The sequence below is a fragment of the Macaca fascicularis genome, chromosome 19, assembly GCF_037993035.2.
Source record: "Macaca fascicularis isolate 582-1 chromosome 19, T2T-MFA8v1.1".
Classification (NCBI taxonomy): Eukaryota; Metazoa; Chordata; class Mammalia; order Primates; family Cercopithecidae; genus Macaca; species Macaca fascicularis.
Window position 1 is genome coordinate 60,250,802 of NC_088393.1, and position 13,887 is coordinate 60,264,688.

Sequence of the window (13,887 nt, forward strand, 5' to 3'; positions counted from 1 at the left end):
TTTGTTGCCCAGGCTGGTACACAGTGGCAGGATCATAGCTCACTGCAACCTCCACCCTCAGGAACAAGCCATCCTCCCACCTCAGTCTCCCAAATAGCTGGGACCACACGTGCCTGGAACCATGCCTGGCTAATTTTTTTTTTTTGACTGAATTTCGGTTTCCCAGGTTGGAGCGCAGTGGCATAATCTCGGATCACTGCAACCTCTGCTTCCAGTGATCAAGTGATTTTCCTGCCTCAGCCTTCCATGTAGCTGGGATTATAGCCATGTGCCACCATGCCTGGCTGATCTTTCACTGTGGATGTTGTCATCTTTGAAGACCTCACTCATGCTCTGGCTCATCCAGATAAATGTCACTTGGTGTGTCAATAAAACTTCCTAACATTTCTATAACGGGAACCCTGCATTGATTTTTTTATTTATGTATTGCTTGTATTTTTTCACAAACATAAGTAATTCATACTGAGAGGGTGTCATGACCTCTTCAAAAAATGTAGTAGAATAAAACTGGGAAGACGTCATGTGGTGAGAAATCCCTTACTCGGATTTGTCAGAACATTCACTACAATTAAATCCACGCTTTCCTCTCTCTCCTCTTCTCATTTTCTGTAAAGATAAGAACTCCTCCCAGAACTATTTGGTTAAAATGTGTTTTCATTTCATGGTCTATTGACATTTAGGTATGACATTTAGGCCATAAAATTCTCTCAGGAGGAGTGGAAATGCCTGGACCCTGCTCAGAGGACTCTATGCAGAGATGTGATGTTGGAGAATTATAGGAACCTGGTCTCCCTGGGTGAGGATAACTTCCCTCCTGGGGATGTGCCCTTGCGTATCTTTGCATTTTCTCTTGTTGCCTCTTGGGAGCCCCATTGTTCCTTGACTAACACGGAAGCCATATTGATTTTGGAATGAAAAGTTTCATGATGTAGCATCTGGACTTTCACTGTTCCCTTTGTTTAAATGTTCTGTATTCTTTATGATAGCTCATTGGGGATTCCAGAAATAAAGTAGGCATAAAACCTTATGGCATACTGGGCACCATTAAAAAAAAAAACTGTAACCTGTAAAAACTACTCCTTATCCACTAGAACTGTTTGTTATTTATGTCAGAATTATTTCTGTGTGTGTTGCATTTCTGTTAACATATACATACAGTGTTTTTCATGCCTTTTTATTCTAAATAATATGAAAAAAGTTTCATTATGAAGAAAAGGTACATGTATGCCAATTTTGTATCTGTCCTTTTATTAATTAATTAATTTATATATTTATGAAATGCAGTTTTGCTCTTGTAACCCTGGCTGAAGTGCAAAAGTGCTTTCTCAGCTCACTGCAACTTTCACCTCTCGGGTTAAAGTGATTCTCCTGCCTCAGCCTCCCGAGTAGTTGACACTACAGGCTTGTGCCAACACGCCAGTCTTATTTCTTGGAATATATATATAAGTATATATACATGTGTGTATATACATATATATTTTATTTTTGTAGAGCCGGGTTTTCACTTTGTTATCCACGATGGTCTCAATTTCCTGATCTTGTGATCCTCCCTCCTTGGCCTCCCAAAGTGCTGGGATTACAGGCATGAGCCACCACACCCGGCCTGTCTCAAGGTTTTAAAAACATGTTAGTGCTATTAGATGGCTTCAAGTATTGCAAGTGTTACAGTACAGACTCTCACCTGCCTTTGTTTAATAAGATTTGTCAGCCTTCGGTGATGTTAATGATGAGATGCTTTTTTTCCTGTCATTTCATTGTCCTGTGAGAAATAGCTTAGACTGGCTGGCTGTGGTGGCTCACACCTCTAATCCCAGCACTTTAGGACACCCAGGTGGGTAGATCACTTGAGGTCAGTAGTTTGAGACCACTCTGGCCAACATGGTGAAACATTTAATCTACTAAATGTTAAAAATGGGCCTGGTGCAGTACACACCTGCAATCTCACCAGTTTGGGAGGCCAAGACAGGCAGCACACTTTAGTCATGAGTTCAAGACCAGCCTGGCCAACATGGTGAAACCCCGTCTCTACTAAAAATACAAAAAATAGTTGGGTGTTGTGGCACACACCTCTAATACCAGCTACTTGGGAGGTTGAGGGAGGAGAATCTCTTGAGCCTGGGAGGTGGAGGTTGCAGTGAGCGAAGATCTTGCCACTGCACTCCAGCCCAAGTGACAGAGCGAGACTACAGAGTGAGGCGGGAGAATCACTTGAGGTAGGATAATCGTCGTGCCACTACACTCCAGCCTGGGTGATAGAGCATGACTCAGTCTCAAAAACAGACAAAAAGGAAATAGCTGAAACTGGGAGGCTTAAGACACAGAAATATGTTTCTCATGAATTTGGAAAGTGGGAAATCCAAGAGCGAGGTGCCAGCCAAATTGGTTCCTGGTGAGAGCCTTCTTCATGGTTTAGCCCAGCCATCTCCCTGCTGTGCCCTGACATGGTGGAAAGAGGAACAGGCAACAAGCTCTTTACTGTCTCTTTTTATACATGCACTGTCACCCAGGCTGGATTGCAACAGCGTGATCTCGGTTCAATGCAACCTCCACCTCCTGGGTTCAAACCACTCCTGCCTCACACTCCCAGGTAGCTTGGATTACACCATGCCTAGCTAATTTTTTTTGGTATTTTTAGTAGAGACGGGGTTTCACCATGTTGGCCAGGCTGCTCTCGAACTCCTGACCTTATGATCCACCCATCTCAGCCTCCCAAAGTCTGCAATTACAGGCATGTGCCACTGCACATGAACGTTAGTCAATGTTCATTTCTTATAATGCTATGTATTTTCTTGACCTCATATGTCAGAAGGTAGTGAATGTAACATGTATTTCAGTTCTTATATTGTGTGTTGGTGGTAGGTACAAGTTGTGGCTTTTTTCTTTTTCTTTTTTTTTTTTTTTTGAGACAGAGTCTCGCTCTGTCGCCCAGGCTGGAGTGCGGTGGCCGGATCTCGGCTCACTGCAAGCTCCGCCTCCCGGGTTTACGCCATTCTCCTGCCTCAGCCTCCCGAGTAGCTGGGACTACAGGCGCCTGCCACCTCGCCCGGCTAGTTTTTTTTTTTAGTAGAGACGGGGTTTCACCATGTTAGCCAGGATGGTCTCGATCTCCTGACCTCGTGATCCGCCCGCCTCGGCCTCCCAAAGTGCTGGGATTACAGGTTTGAGCCACCGCACCCGGCCAGGCTTTTTTCTTAAAAGGAAATTGTTTTGAATTCTGTAGGCCACCGCGTCCGACAAAAACACGTATTTAATGGGTTGTATAGAACAGTGAGGTTGCTTTCTCTCTTTTCAGCCTCTTAGCTGTTTGCCTCTATTTCCCATCACATTCTGGTCCAAGGCTTATTTATTAATAAAATGGTTTTTATTTATTTCTCTGTTATCTTCGTGGAGATGATTTCTCCTTTGGGAGAAGATTTTTTAGTTTTAATTATATTTTGTCGACATTTAAAAAGCACAGTAAAGAATATTTCTTGGGCCAGGCATGTTGGCTCATGCCTATAATCCCAGCACTTTGGGAGGCCTAGGCAGGCAAATAACTTGAAGTGAGGAGTTCCATACCCGCTTGGTCAACATGGTGAAACCCCGTCTGTATGAAAAATACAAAAATTAGCCAGGCATGGTGGCGCGCGACTGTAATGCCATCTGCTCTTGAGGCTGAGGCTGGAGAATCGCTTGAACCCAGGAGGCAGAGGCTGCATTGAGTCGAGATCTCACCACTGCACTCCAGCCTGGGCGACAGAGAAATTCTCTGTCTCAAAAAAAAAAAAAAAAAAAAGAGAGAAAGAAAAAAGTAAATAATCATTAAAAAAATGAAGTAATAGATTTCTTCCATAAATGTACTGGGACAATTAACTGGATATCCACATCGAAAAGAATAATGTTGGATCCCTAGATCACACCATCAAAAATTTTATTTAAAAAAATTTTTTTTTTTTTTTTTAAGGGAAAGAGAGAGAGATTAGGAAGGGAGACCTGTGGCAGTGGGTGTTACTTTGTCGCCCAGGCTGGCTTGGAACCCCAGGCTCAGCCATTCTCTCCTTTGTTTCCTGAGTCCCTGGGACCTCAGGCTCCCGCCCTCGCGCCTCTGCTGTGTTTAAGCAGCAGGTGGTGACCTCACTCCTCCCTGGCTTGAGCACTCCATCCCGCACCCCAGCCTGTGGTTTTAAGGAAGTCTCTGAAGCTGAACACAAGGCGGACTCTCCCTCCCGAGTGAATGGGACAATAGAAAGGGAGAGGATATCTATTCTGTTCTGTGGGCTGTCAGCGTGATATCGTACTTGCCGCCCAGGCAGGGCTTTGCATTTCACATTCTAGTTTGCATCCCAGTTCCAGATAAGTCCAGGGCTTTGGAATCATTCCTCAGACTTTCTGGCGCTCTCGCCTCCAAAACCTGAAAACAGATGCTGGGAGAGCCGCTGAGACGCGCAGGTACCGCCCCGGCCCCGCCCTCTGCCGGTTCTAAAGGGCAGGGTCTGTCCGCCTGGTGACCCCCCCCCCCCCCCCCCCCCCCGCTGCCTCGCCCAGGCCCCGCCAACCTCCTCCCGCTTCCCGTCCAGGCTTCTGTCCTGCGCGCGCAGATTAACGCAAACCCGGAAGCGGATCGGGTGGCGTGAAGGTCACATCGCGGCGGTGAGTTTTGCTGTGTTGCATTAAGTCTCCGATTCCCAGGTCGCCGGCATTTCTGTCCCTGGGACGTGGGGTCCCCACAGACCTCGAAATTCTCTCTGGTCTTCCTTCGCCCAGAGCAAATTGTGACATCCCCGTGAGAGCCCGGGGGTCGCTTCCTTTTGGGTTTAAAGTCGGCCGGAGGCTGTTCTCCTCCCCAGTCTTTCTGCTGTAGGTCAATGTATACACTTTCTATTGTGTAGTTTTTCTGCTCAAAACCTTGTCTGACTCATCTCGCCCCGCGCTATTTAAAGTCCTCACCCGTGAGGTGGATTCTTGCCCAGGGCGCGCCTTGCAGTCTCCCCGTCGTTGGGCCCTGGAGCGCCGTGCCGCAGCCTCAGTCCCGGGGAGATCGAGTCCTCTGTTGGGTCCTCGGATCCTGCAGACCATATCCTTGTCCTAAGGCGCTGTCGCCCCGCAATCAACCTCCCTCCTCTTGCCACAGCCTGCTGCTCCCCAGGTCTCCCCTCCGCAGTCACCGCTTCCACTGAACCCGCATTGGGGAGGTCCCAGGGGCCTGTCCTGTGACACGGGGTCTTCTTGCCTGCTGAGCTCCAGCCCCTGGAAAATGCGCTCCTTCGGGATGCAGGCATCTTACTCCAAACCTTCCTGCGATTGTGTAGGCCGAAGGGATTAGGAGGCAGACAGCAGTAGAAAACCTGAGACAGAGAAAAGAAGAATAAGAAAAGCCCATAACAGGCCGGGCGCGGTGGCTCAAGCCTCTAATCCCAGCACTTTGGGAGGCCGAGACGGGCGGATCACGAGGTCAGGAGATCGAGACCATCCTGGCTAACACGGTGAAACCCCGTCTCTACTAAAAAATACAAAAAACTAGCCGGGCGAGGTGGCGGGCGCCTGTAGTCCCAGCTACTCGGGAGGCTGAGGCAGGAGAATGGCGTAAACCCGGGAGGCGGAGCTTGCAGTGAGCCGAGATCGCGCCACTGCACTCCAGCCTGGGTGACAGAGCCAGACTCCGTCTCAAAAAAAAAAAAAAAAAAAAAAAAGAAAAGAAAAGCCCATAACAGATGGAAAATAGAGGATTGGTAAGGGATATGCCAGCAGATGGCAAAAGTGGGGAAAAAAAGAAACAAAAAAACCTAGGAAAGCAGGAGAAGAAAAGCAACGGGAGAAATGTAGAAAAAGCTAGATGTACAGAGAGATGAAGGACGGCAAGGTAGAGGGAGGGCAGCAAAGAGGGAGGCTCATCAGAGTGAGGGAGAGAGGGAGGGATTTGGAGCCAGGACAGACAGAGCAGAGTGGTGCTTGTGTCAAGGAGAACAGTGGGAGAAGCACAGCAGGGAGGACACCTGGACATCTGGGGTGCCACAGAGTGGGGACAGGGGAGTATGTCAGGGAAGAGAGAATTTAACAGGGAGAGCAGAGGAGGCTCAGAGATGGGAGAAGAGGCAGAAATAGATGGAGATTGAGGACAACTGAAAGACTGGGGAGAAAGAGCATTAAGAGGTTAATAAGTTGCCAGGATGGAGCAGAAGAGGTGGAAGATAAGGAATGGAGGGAAGAAGGAGATAAACAGCAGAAGAGGAGAGGGGTACAAAATGAAGAACAGAATCCGAGGGAGAAAGAAAAGAAAACAAGAGCTAGAGAGAAAAGGGGAGAATGAGAGATAGGTACAGAATTAGGGAAGGAAGCACCGTAATGAAGACAGAGGGGCTGGGCACAGTGGCTCACGCCTGTACTCTCCACACTTCAGGAGACTGAGGCAAGGGGATTGCTTGAGGCCAGGAGTTCGAGACAAGCCTGGGCAACATAGTGAGACCCCCATCTCTGCCAAAAAAAAAAAAAAAAAAAACCAGTAAATAACCGGGCCTAATGGTGTGCACCTGTACTCAGTCCAGCTGCTCTGGAGGCCAAGCTGGGAGGATGACTTGAGCCCAGGAGGTCCAGGCTGCAGTGAGCTGATATCATGTCACTACACTGCAGCCTGGACAACAGAGAGAGATCTTGTCTCAAAAGAAAAAAAGGGGCGAGAGACTTTGGGTTTAGATGAGTGGGTGAGTTCATTGGATATGATTAGTTGTGACATGTTGACTTCCGTGTATATAATCTAACAACTGAAAACTTGTTTAAATTTTACAGATGAGATTGAGAATTTCAAAATTTGTATCTATAAGACATGTACATTCTATAAATCTTGGCATCAGGGGTATCTTCCACTTGGAATCCCTATTCAGCCAGAGGGAAGTGACTTATTCAGTTGTGAATCACTGCCTTCCCTTTTCCTAGGATGGGGTAGGACGTGGGTAGTGAAGTGGGAAAAAAGTCACTGTCTGTTATTACATAATGCTTTTAATTTAATTAATTAAATAATATCTTGAGACAGGGTCTGGCTCTATCACCCAGACTGGAGTGCACTATCGTGATCTCCTCTAACTGCAGCCTCAACATTTTGGGCTCAAGCGATCCTCCTACCTCAGCCTTCTGAGTAACTGGGACCAGAAGCATGAGCCACCAAGCCCGGCTAGTTTTTGTTTTTTGTTTTGTTTTGGAAACGGGGTTTCACTATGTTTCCCAGGCTGGTCTCAAAATTCTGGGCTCAAAGTATCCTCCTGCCTTGGCCTCCCAAATTACTGGGATTACAGGTGGGATTACAGAGATGACCCACCACGTCTGGTTTACATAGCCCTCCCCTTTTTTTTTTGAGAGGGAGTTTTGCTGTTGTTGCCCAGGCTGGAGTGCGATGAGTTGATCTCAGTTCACCACAACCTCAGCTTCCCGGCTTCAAGCGATTCTACTGCCTCAGCCTCCTGAGTAGCTGGATGTACATGCATACACCACCATGCCTGGCTAATTTTGTGTTTTTAGTAGAGATGAGGTTTCTTCATGTTGATCCAGGCTGGTCTCTAACTCCCGACCTCAGGTGACCTGCTGCCTCGGCCTCCCAAAGTGCTGGGATTATAGGTGTAAGCCACCAAGCTGAGGCCATAGCAGTTTTTAAAAGGGATGTCTGGGCGTGGTGACTCACGCCTGTAATCCCAGCACTTTGGGAGACAGGTGAGTGGATCAGGAGGTCAGGAGTTCGAGACCAACCTGGCCAACACGGTGAAACCCAATCTCTGCTTAAAATATACAAAAATTAGGCCGGACGCGGTGGCTCAAGCCTGTAATCCCAGCACTTTGGGAGGCCGAGATGGGCGGATCACGAAGTCAGGAGATCGAGACCATCCTGGCTAAAATGGTGAAAACCCGTCTCTACTAAAAAATACAAAAAACTAGCCAGGCGAGGTGATGGGCGCCTGTAGTCCCAGCTACTCGGGATGCTGAGGCAGGAGAATGGCGTAAACCCGGGAAGTGAAGCTTGCAGTGAGCTGAGATCCAGCCACTGCACTCCAGCCTGGGCGACAGAGCGAGACTCCGTCTCAAAAAAAAAAAAAAAAAAAAAAAAATATATATATATATATATACACACACACACACACACACACACAAAAATTAGCTGGACGTGGTGGCAGATGTCTAAAATCCCAGCTACTCGGGAGGCTGAGGTGGGAGAATTGCTTGAACCCGGGAGGCAGAAGTTGCAGTGAGCCGAGATTCCATCACTGTATGCCAGCCTGAACAACAGAGCTAGACTCCGTCTGAGAAAAAAAATAAAAAGTAAGGAACATCAAAGCCAGGCGTGGCGGCTCATTCATGCCTGTAATCCCAGCACTTTGGGAGCAGATTGCTGAAGGTCATGAGTTCGAGACCAGTCTGGCCTACATGGTGAAACCCTGTCTTTACCAAAAATACAAAAATTAGCTGGCCATGTTGACACATGCCTCTAATTCCAGCTACTCTGGAGGCTGAGGCAGGAGAATTACTTGGACCTGGCTGGGAGGCAGAAATTGTAGTGAGCCACGATTGCACCACTGTACTCCAGCCTGGGTGACAGAGTGAGACTCTGTCTCCCCCCCCCAAAAAAGAAAAAAAATTAGCCAAGGATGGTGACATGCATCTGTAGTCCCATCTACTCTGGAGGCTGAGGCAGGAGAATCTCTTTAGACAGGAGAATCATGCCACTGCACTCCAGCCTGAGTGATAGAGCGTGACCTGGTCTCAAAAAACAAAAAAAGAAATAACAATCAGCTCTTTAATGTTTCCCCTTATAAAAGCAGTAGTCGTGGCCATGCGCGGTGGCTCACACTTGTAATTCCAGCACTTCAGAAGGCTGATGCAGGTGAATCACCTGAGGTTGGGGGTTCAAGACCAGCCTGACCAATATAGAGACACCTGTCTCTATAAAACTACAAAATTAGCTGGGTGTGGTGGCGCATGCCTGTAATCCCAGCTACTCGGGAGGCTGAGGCAGGAGAATTGCTTGAACCCAGGAGGCAAAGGTTGCGGTGAGCCAAGATCGTGCCATTGCACTCCAGCCTGGGCAACAAGAGGGAAACTCCATCTCAATAAATAAATAAATAAATAAATAATAAAAATAAAAGCACTAGCCCTATTCTCGAGTAGTCAACACCCATGACCAAATTCTCTCAAAGACCCCATCTGCAGGAACATCCTATTGGACAATAAGAACTCTGAACATTGCTTTTGGCCGATATAATCATTCAGACCAGGGAGCCTGCATCAGGTTTTTCTTGTTTTTATTGTGCAATTTGTTTTATACAGTGTTTTCTGTGATCTCAGTTTATAAATTTTCCTAGTACACAGTCTATGTTTTGTATTTTATGCACAGTTAACTAAATAACTAAGGGCAATGCATATATATAAAATTGTTGTATTGCCTGGTGTTACCTAACTGTACCTGTGACATCATAATTACACCCTCCGACGCTGTTCATCAGTTCTTATTCCTTTTAATGCTGTGTATTTACTTGAACTCATACATCAGAAGGTGGTGATCTTAACATGTATTTCAGTTCTCATAGTGTGTGCTGGTGGGAAGTAGAAGTTGTGGCTTTTTTCTTAAGAGGGAATTGTTTAGAATTCTGCAGGCTGTATAAATGTACTTATTGTTTGCTTGCTGGTTTTATCATGAGTTACAATGGCTTACTGATTAATATTTAAGATTTCACATATGGCTTTTCAGTATATGGTATGTAATATAACTGACACACTGCACTTGTTAATTTCAATAAGTCCCTGTTCTGCGTGGATATAGGTAATTTTATGACAGGTATTCAGAAAAAGATTGTATTAACTTTTTTTTTTTTTGAGATGGAGTCTCACTCTGTCAGTGCAGTGGCACAATGTTGGCTCACTGAAATCTCCGCCTCCGAGGTTCAAACGATTCTTGTGCCTCAGCCTCCCGAGTAGCTGAGACTACAGGTGCCCACCACCATGCCTGCCTGATTTTTGTAATCTTTTCTTATCTTCTCTGTGCAATGATTATTTGACAATACAGAATTTCCATTGATTTTGGTTACCCTTACATAAGCTTGTTGTGGATTATTTATAAACATAGTATGTTGTTTGGTCTTTTAGAATTTATTTGTATACAGTAGATATTCTGTAAATATGAAAAATATACAGTTTTCTTTTCCTTGTGTGACAGTGATATGTTTTTTGTAAATTGTGATGCACTTTAGGGTCACAGTGGAAAAACACTCCTGACTTTAGGCTTATACATGTTTCTGCCCTGTCAGTGTTTTGTCATGATATTGGAAATAGGCTTCCATAGAAATGATTTGAAGAACATGTAATCGCCTTTTATTAAAGGATCTTACTCCTTTTGTGCTCCTAAACTTTGAAGATCATGTTTGGGAAGTTTAAAATAAGTATTTTTTTGTGTCGTATTTCCACATTTCAGTATGGTTTACCATCTGGACTTAATTGGAAATGTATTATGTTTATATTTTGGAGATATCTCTTCCAAATGCTTGATGAAAAAGGTGGGAGGATCACTTGAGCCAGGGCGTTGAAGTCTGCAGTGAGCCCTGTTTTTGCCACCACATTCCAGCCTGGGTGAGTGAGCTAGACCCTGTCTCAAACAAACAAGCAAATAAATGAGAGGTACAATTCCTCCTTTGAAAATAAAGAAAGAGATTTTCTTTCCTTTCGTCTCTTTTCTTAGGACATTTATTAGAAAATTTGCAAATGCGTTTTCTGTCTTCTGAGGTAGTCTTTTCTTCTTTCAGATGGAGACGGGGTTTAGCTCTTGTTGCCCAGGCTGGAGTTAAATGGTGTGATCTCTGGTCACTGCAATTTCCATCTGCCCGGTACATGCGATTCTCCCACCTCAGCTTCCAGAGGAGCTGGGACTACAGGCACCCACCATAATGCCTGGCTGATTTTTATAGTTTTGTAGAGACGAGGTTTCACCATGTTGGCCAGGCTGGTCTTGAACTTCTCATTTCAGATGATCCTCCAGGCTCAGCCTTCCAAAGTACTGGGATTACAGGTGTGAGCCACCACACCTGGCCCAGGGTTGTATTTCTGAAGAACTTGGGTACTCGCTTTGAAAGACAAACAATAGCCGGGTGTGGTGGCTCAGGCCAGTAATCCCAGCACTTTGGGAGGTCAAGGTGGGCCAATCCCGAGGTCAGGAGTTCGAGACCACCTGACCAACATGGTGAAACCCTGTCTCTACTAAAAATACAAAAAAAATTAGCCAGGCGTGGTGGCACACGCCTGTAGTCCCAGCTACTCGGGAGACTGAGGCAGGAGAATTGCTTGAACCTGGGAGGCAGAGGCTGCAGTGAGCCAAGATTGTGCCACTGCACTGCAGCCTGGGCAACAAAGTGAGACTCCATCTCAAAACAAAAAGAAAAAAAAAAAAGGCAAACAACAAGATAAATAGTACCTGTGTCTCAGTAGGAAATTAAATAATTCAAATATCAAATGATTCCAATTTAAAGCTTTGGACCTTTAAGTAATTCTGAGCCTTGAGAGGAATGTGGTCCTGCAACCTGAGTCCAGGGGAATGCAGGCGCAACTTCTAAGAGTTTTCCTGGCTGACCCTGGTGGCTCAAGCCTGTAATCCCAACAGTTTGGGACACCGAGACTTCTGAGTCACTTGACTTCGGGAGTTTGAAACCAGCTTGGCCAGCTTGGTGAAACCCTGTCTGTACTAAAAATACAGAAAAATTACAGGTGTCTGCCACCACGCCCAGATTATTTTTGTATTATGGTTAGTGTTAGGGTATTTCCCCCTCCCTCGGGATGATGCTAATTAGCTGACAGAGATTCTCAACTCTGTTACCAAGTAGAGCCAGGATGAACTATGTGTAACCAATGGCTTCTCAAGTCCTCTCCCCTGAGGACTGATTAGTGTTTATCTTGAAAACATGTACTTAATGGGTTGTACAGAACAGTGAAGTTGCTTTCTCTCTTGTCAACCTCTTAGCTGTTTGCCTCTATTTCCCATCACATTCTGTCCTGAAGCTTATTTATTAATAAAATAGTTTTAATTTCTCTATTATCGTCATAGAGATGATTTCTCATTTGGCGGAATACTCTTTGTTTTTCTATTATATTTTCTCACATTTAAAAAGTGAAGTAAAGAATATTTCCTGGGCCAGGCACGGTGACTCACAAGTGTAATCCTAGCACTTTGGGAGGCCGAGGCAGGTGGATCACTTGAAGTTAGGAGTTCCAGACCAGCCTGGCCAGCATGGTGAAACCCCATCTCTACCAAAAATACAAAAATTAGCTGGGTGTGGTCGTGTGCGCTTGTAATAGCAGCTACTCCAAAGGCTGAGGCAGAAGAATAGCTTCCACTCAGGAGGCAGAGGCTGCAGTGAGCCACAATCTCGCAACTGCACCCCAGCATGGGCCACAGAGAAATACTCTGTCTCATAAATAAAAGGAAAGAAAAAGGTGAAAACAAGAGAAAGTAATAGATTTCTTTCACAAATGTGCTGGGACAACTAACTGGATATTCACATGGAAAAGAATAATGCTGGATCCCTATCTCACACCATGAAAAATTTTATTTAAAAACGGTAAAAAAAGAAAAAACACACACAAGGCCAGCCGCAGTGGCTTACATCTGTAATCCTAGCAGTTTGGGAGGCTGAGGCGGGCGGATCACGAGGTCAGGAGATCCAGACCATCCTGGCTAACATGGTGAAACCCCCTCTGTACTAAAAATGCAAAACAGACGGGCATCATGGCGGGCACCTGTAGTCAAAGTTACTGGAAAGACTGAGGCGGGAGAATGGTGTGAACCCAGGAGGAGGCGCTTGCAGTGATCCAAAATCTTGCCACTGCACAGCCAGAGAGAGACAAGGAAGGGAGCCCTACGGGAGGGGGTGTCACTTTGTCGCCCAGACTGGCCTGGACCCCCAATTTCAGCGATTCTCCCGCTGCTGCTTCTTGAGTAGCTGGGACCTCAGGCTTCAGCCCCGTGCCTGCAACCTTGTTTTGTTTAAGCGGCAAGTGGTGACCTCACTCCTCCCTGGCCTGAACACTCCGTCCCTCTTCCCAGGGGGAGGCCCTAGGGGAGTCTCTGAAGCTGAGCACAGGGTGGACTCTCCCTCTGGAGTGAATGGAGAATAGAAATGGAGAGGATTTCTATTCTGTTCTGTGGGCTGTCAGCATGAAATCCTACGTTCCGCCCAGGCAGGGCTTTGCATTTCACATTCTAGTTTGCATGCCCGTTCCAGACAATTCCAGGGCTTTTGAATTACGCCATAGCCTTCCTGGCCGCTCTCACCTCCAAAAACCCAGAAAACAGAGACGCTGGGTGCGAGGCGGAGAGACGCACGGTTCCCGCCCCGGCCCGGCTGTCTGCGGGTTCTAAAGGGCAAAGTCTCTCCGCTGCTCCCCCGCCCAGGCCCCGCTACACTGCTCGCGGGCCCCGCCCAGGCCTGACTTCTGTCCTGCGCGCGCAAACCCGGAAGGGGATTCCCTGGAGTGAAGGTCCTACCGCGGCGCGTGAGTTTCGCTCTGTCTTGTGTTAAGTATGCCCTTCCCAGGTCCCTGGCGCTTCTGTCCCTGGGACGTAGGGTTCCCACGGACCTGGAAATTCTTGCCTGTCTTCCTTCACCCAGAGAAAACTGAGACGTCCCCTTAAGAGTCCAGGAGTTGCTTCCTTTTGGGGTTGAAGTCGTCCGGAGGCTGGTCCCCTACCCGGTCTTTCTGTTATAGGGCAGTGTATACACTTGCTATAGCGCAGTTTTCCTGGTCAAAACCTTGTTCTGACTCCTCCCACCCCATGCTTTTTAAAGTCCTCATCCGCGAGGTGGATTCCTGCCCTGAGCGCCTCCAGGCTCGCCTCCCAGGCTCCCGGCCCCGGTCCCGGGAAGGCTGCGTCTTCTTCCTGGGTCC

General features: G+C 46.8%; 1 protein-coding gene across 16 annotated transcripts in view; it reads left to right on the forward strand.

Moving 5' to 3' along the window:
• Positions 1-13,887, forward strand: part of LOC102143881 (uncharacterized) — a 107,275-nt gene that overhangs the window by 73,553 nt on the left and 19,835 nt on the right. For 3 of the 16 annotated variants that reach the window (XM_065535801.2, XM_015441943.4, XM_074024477.1), the window contains exons 1-2: positions 4,586-4,629; positions 10,480-10,581. The exons of 7 other annotated variants lie outside the window; for them this stretch is intronic. The gene's annotated coding sequence lies outside the window, so the exon portion shown is untranslated. Of the gene's footprint in view, positions 1-4,585; positions 4,837-10,479; positions 10,582-13,458; positions 13,495-13,887 lie in introns of those variants that run through there. 6 more of the 16 variants (XM_015441945.4, XM_015441952.4, XM_015441947.3 and 3 more) reach the window with 4 other exon arrangements.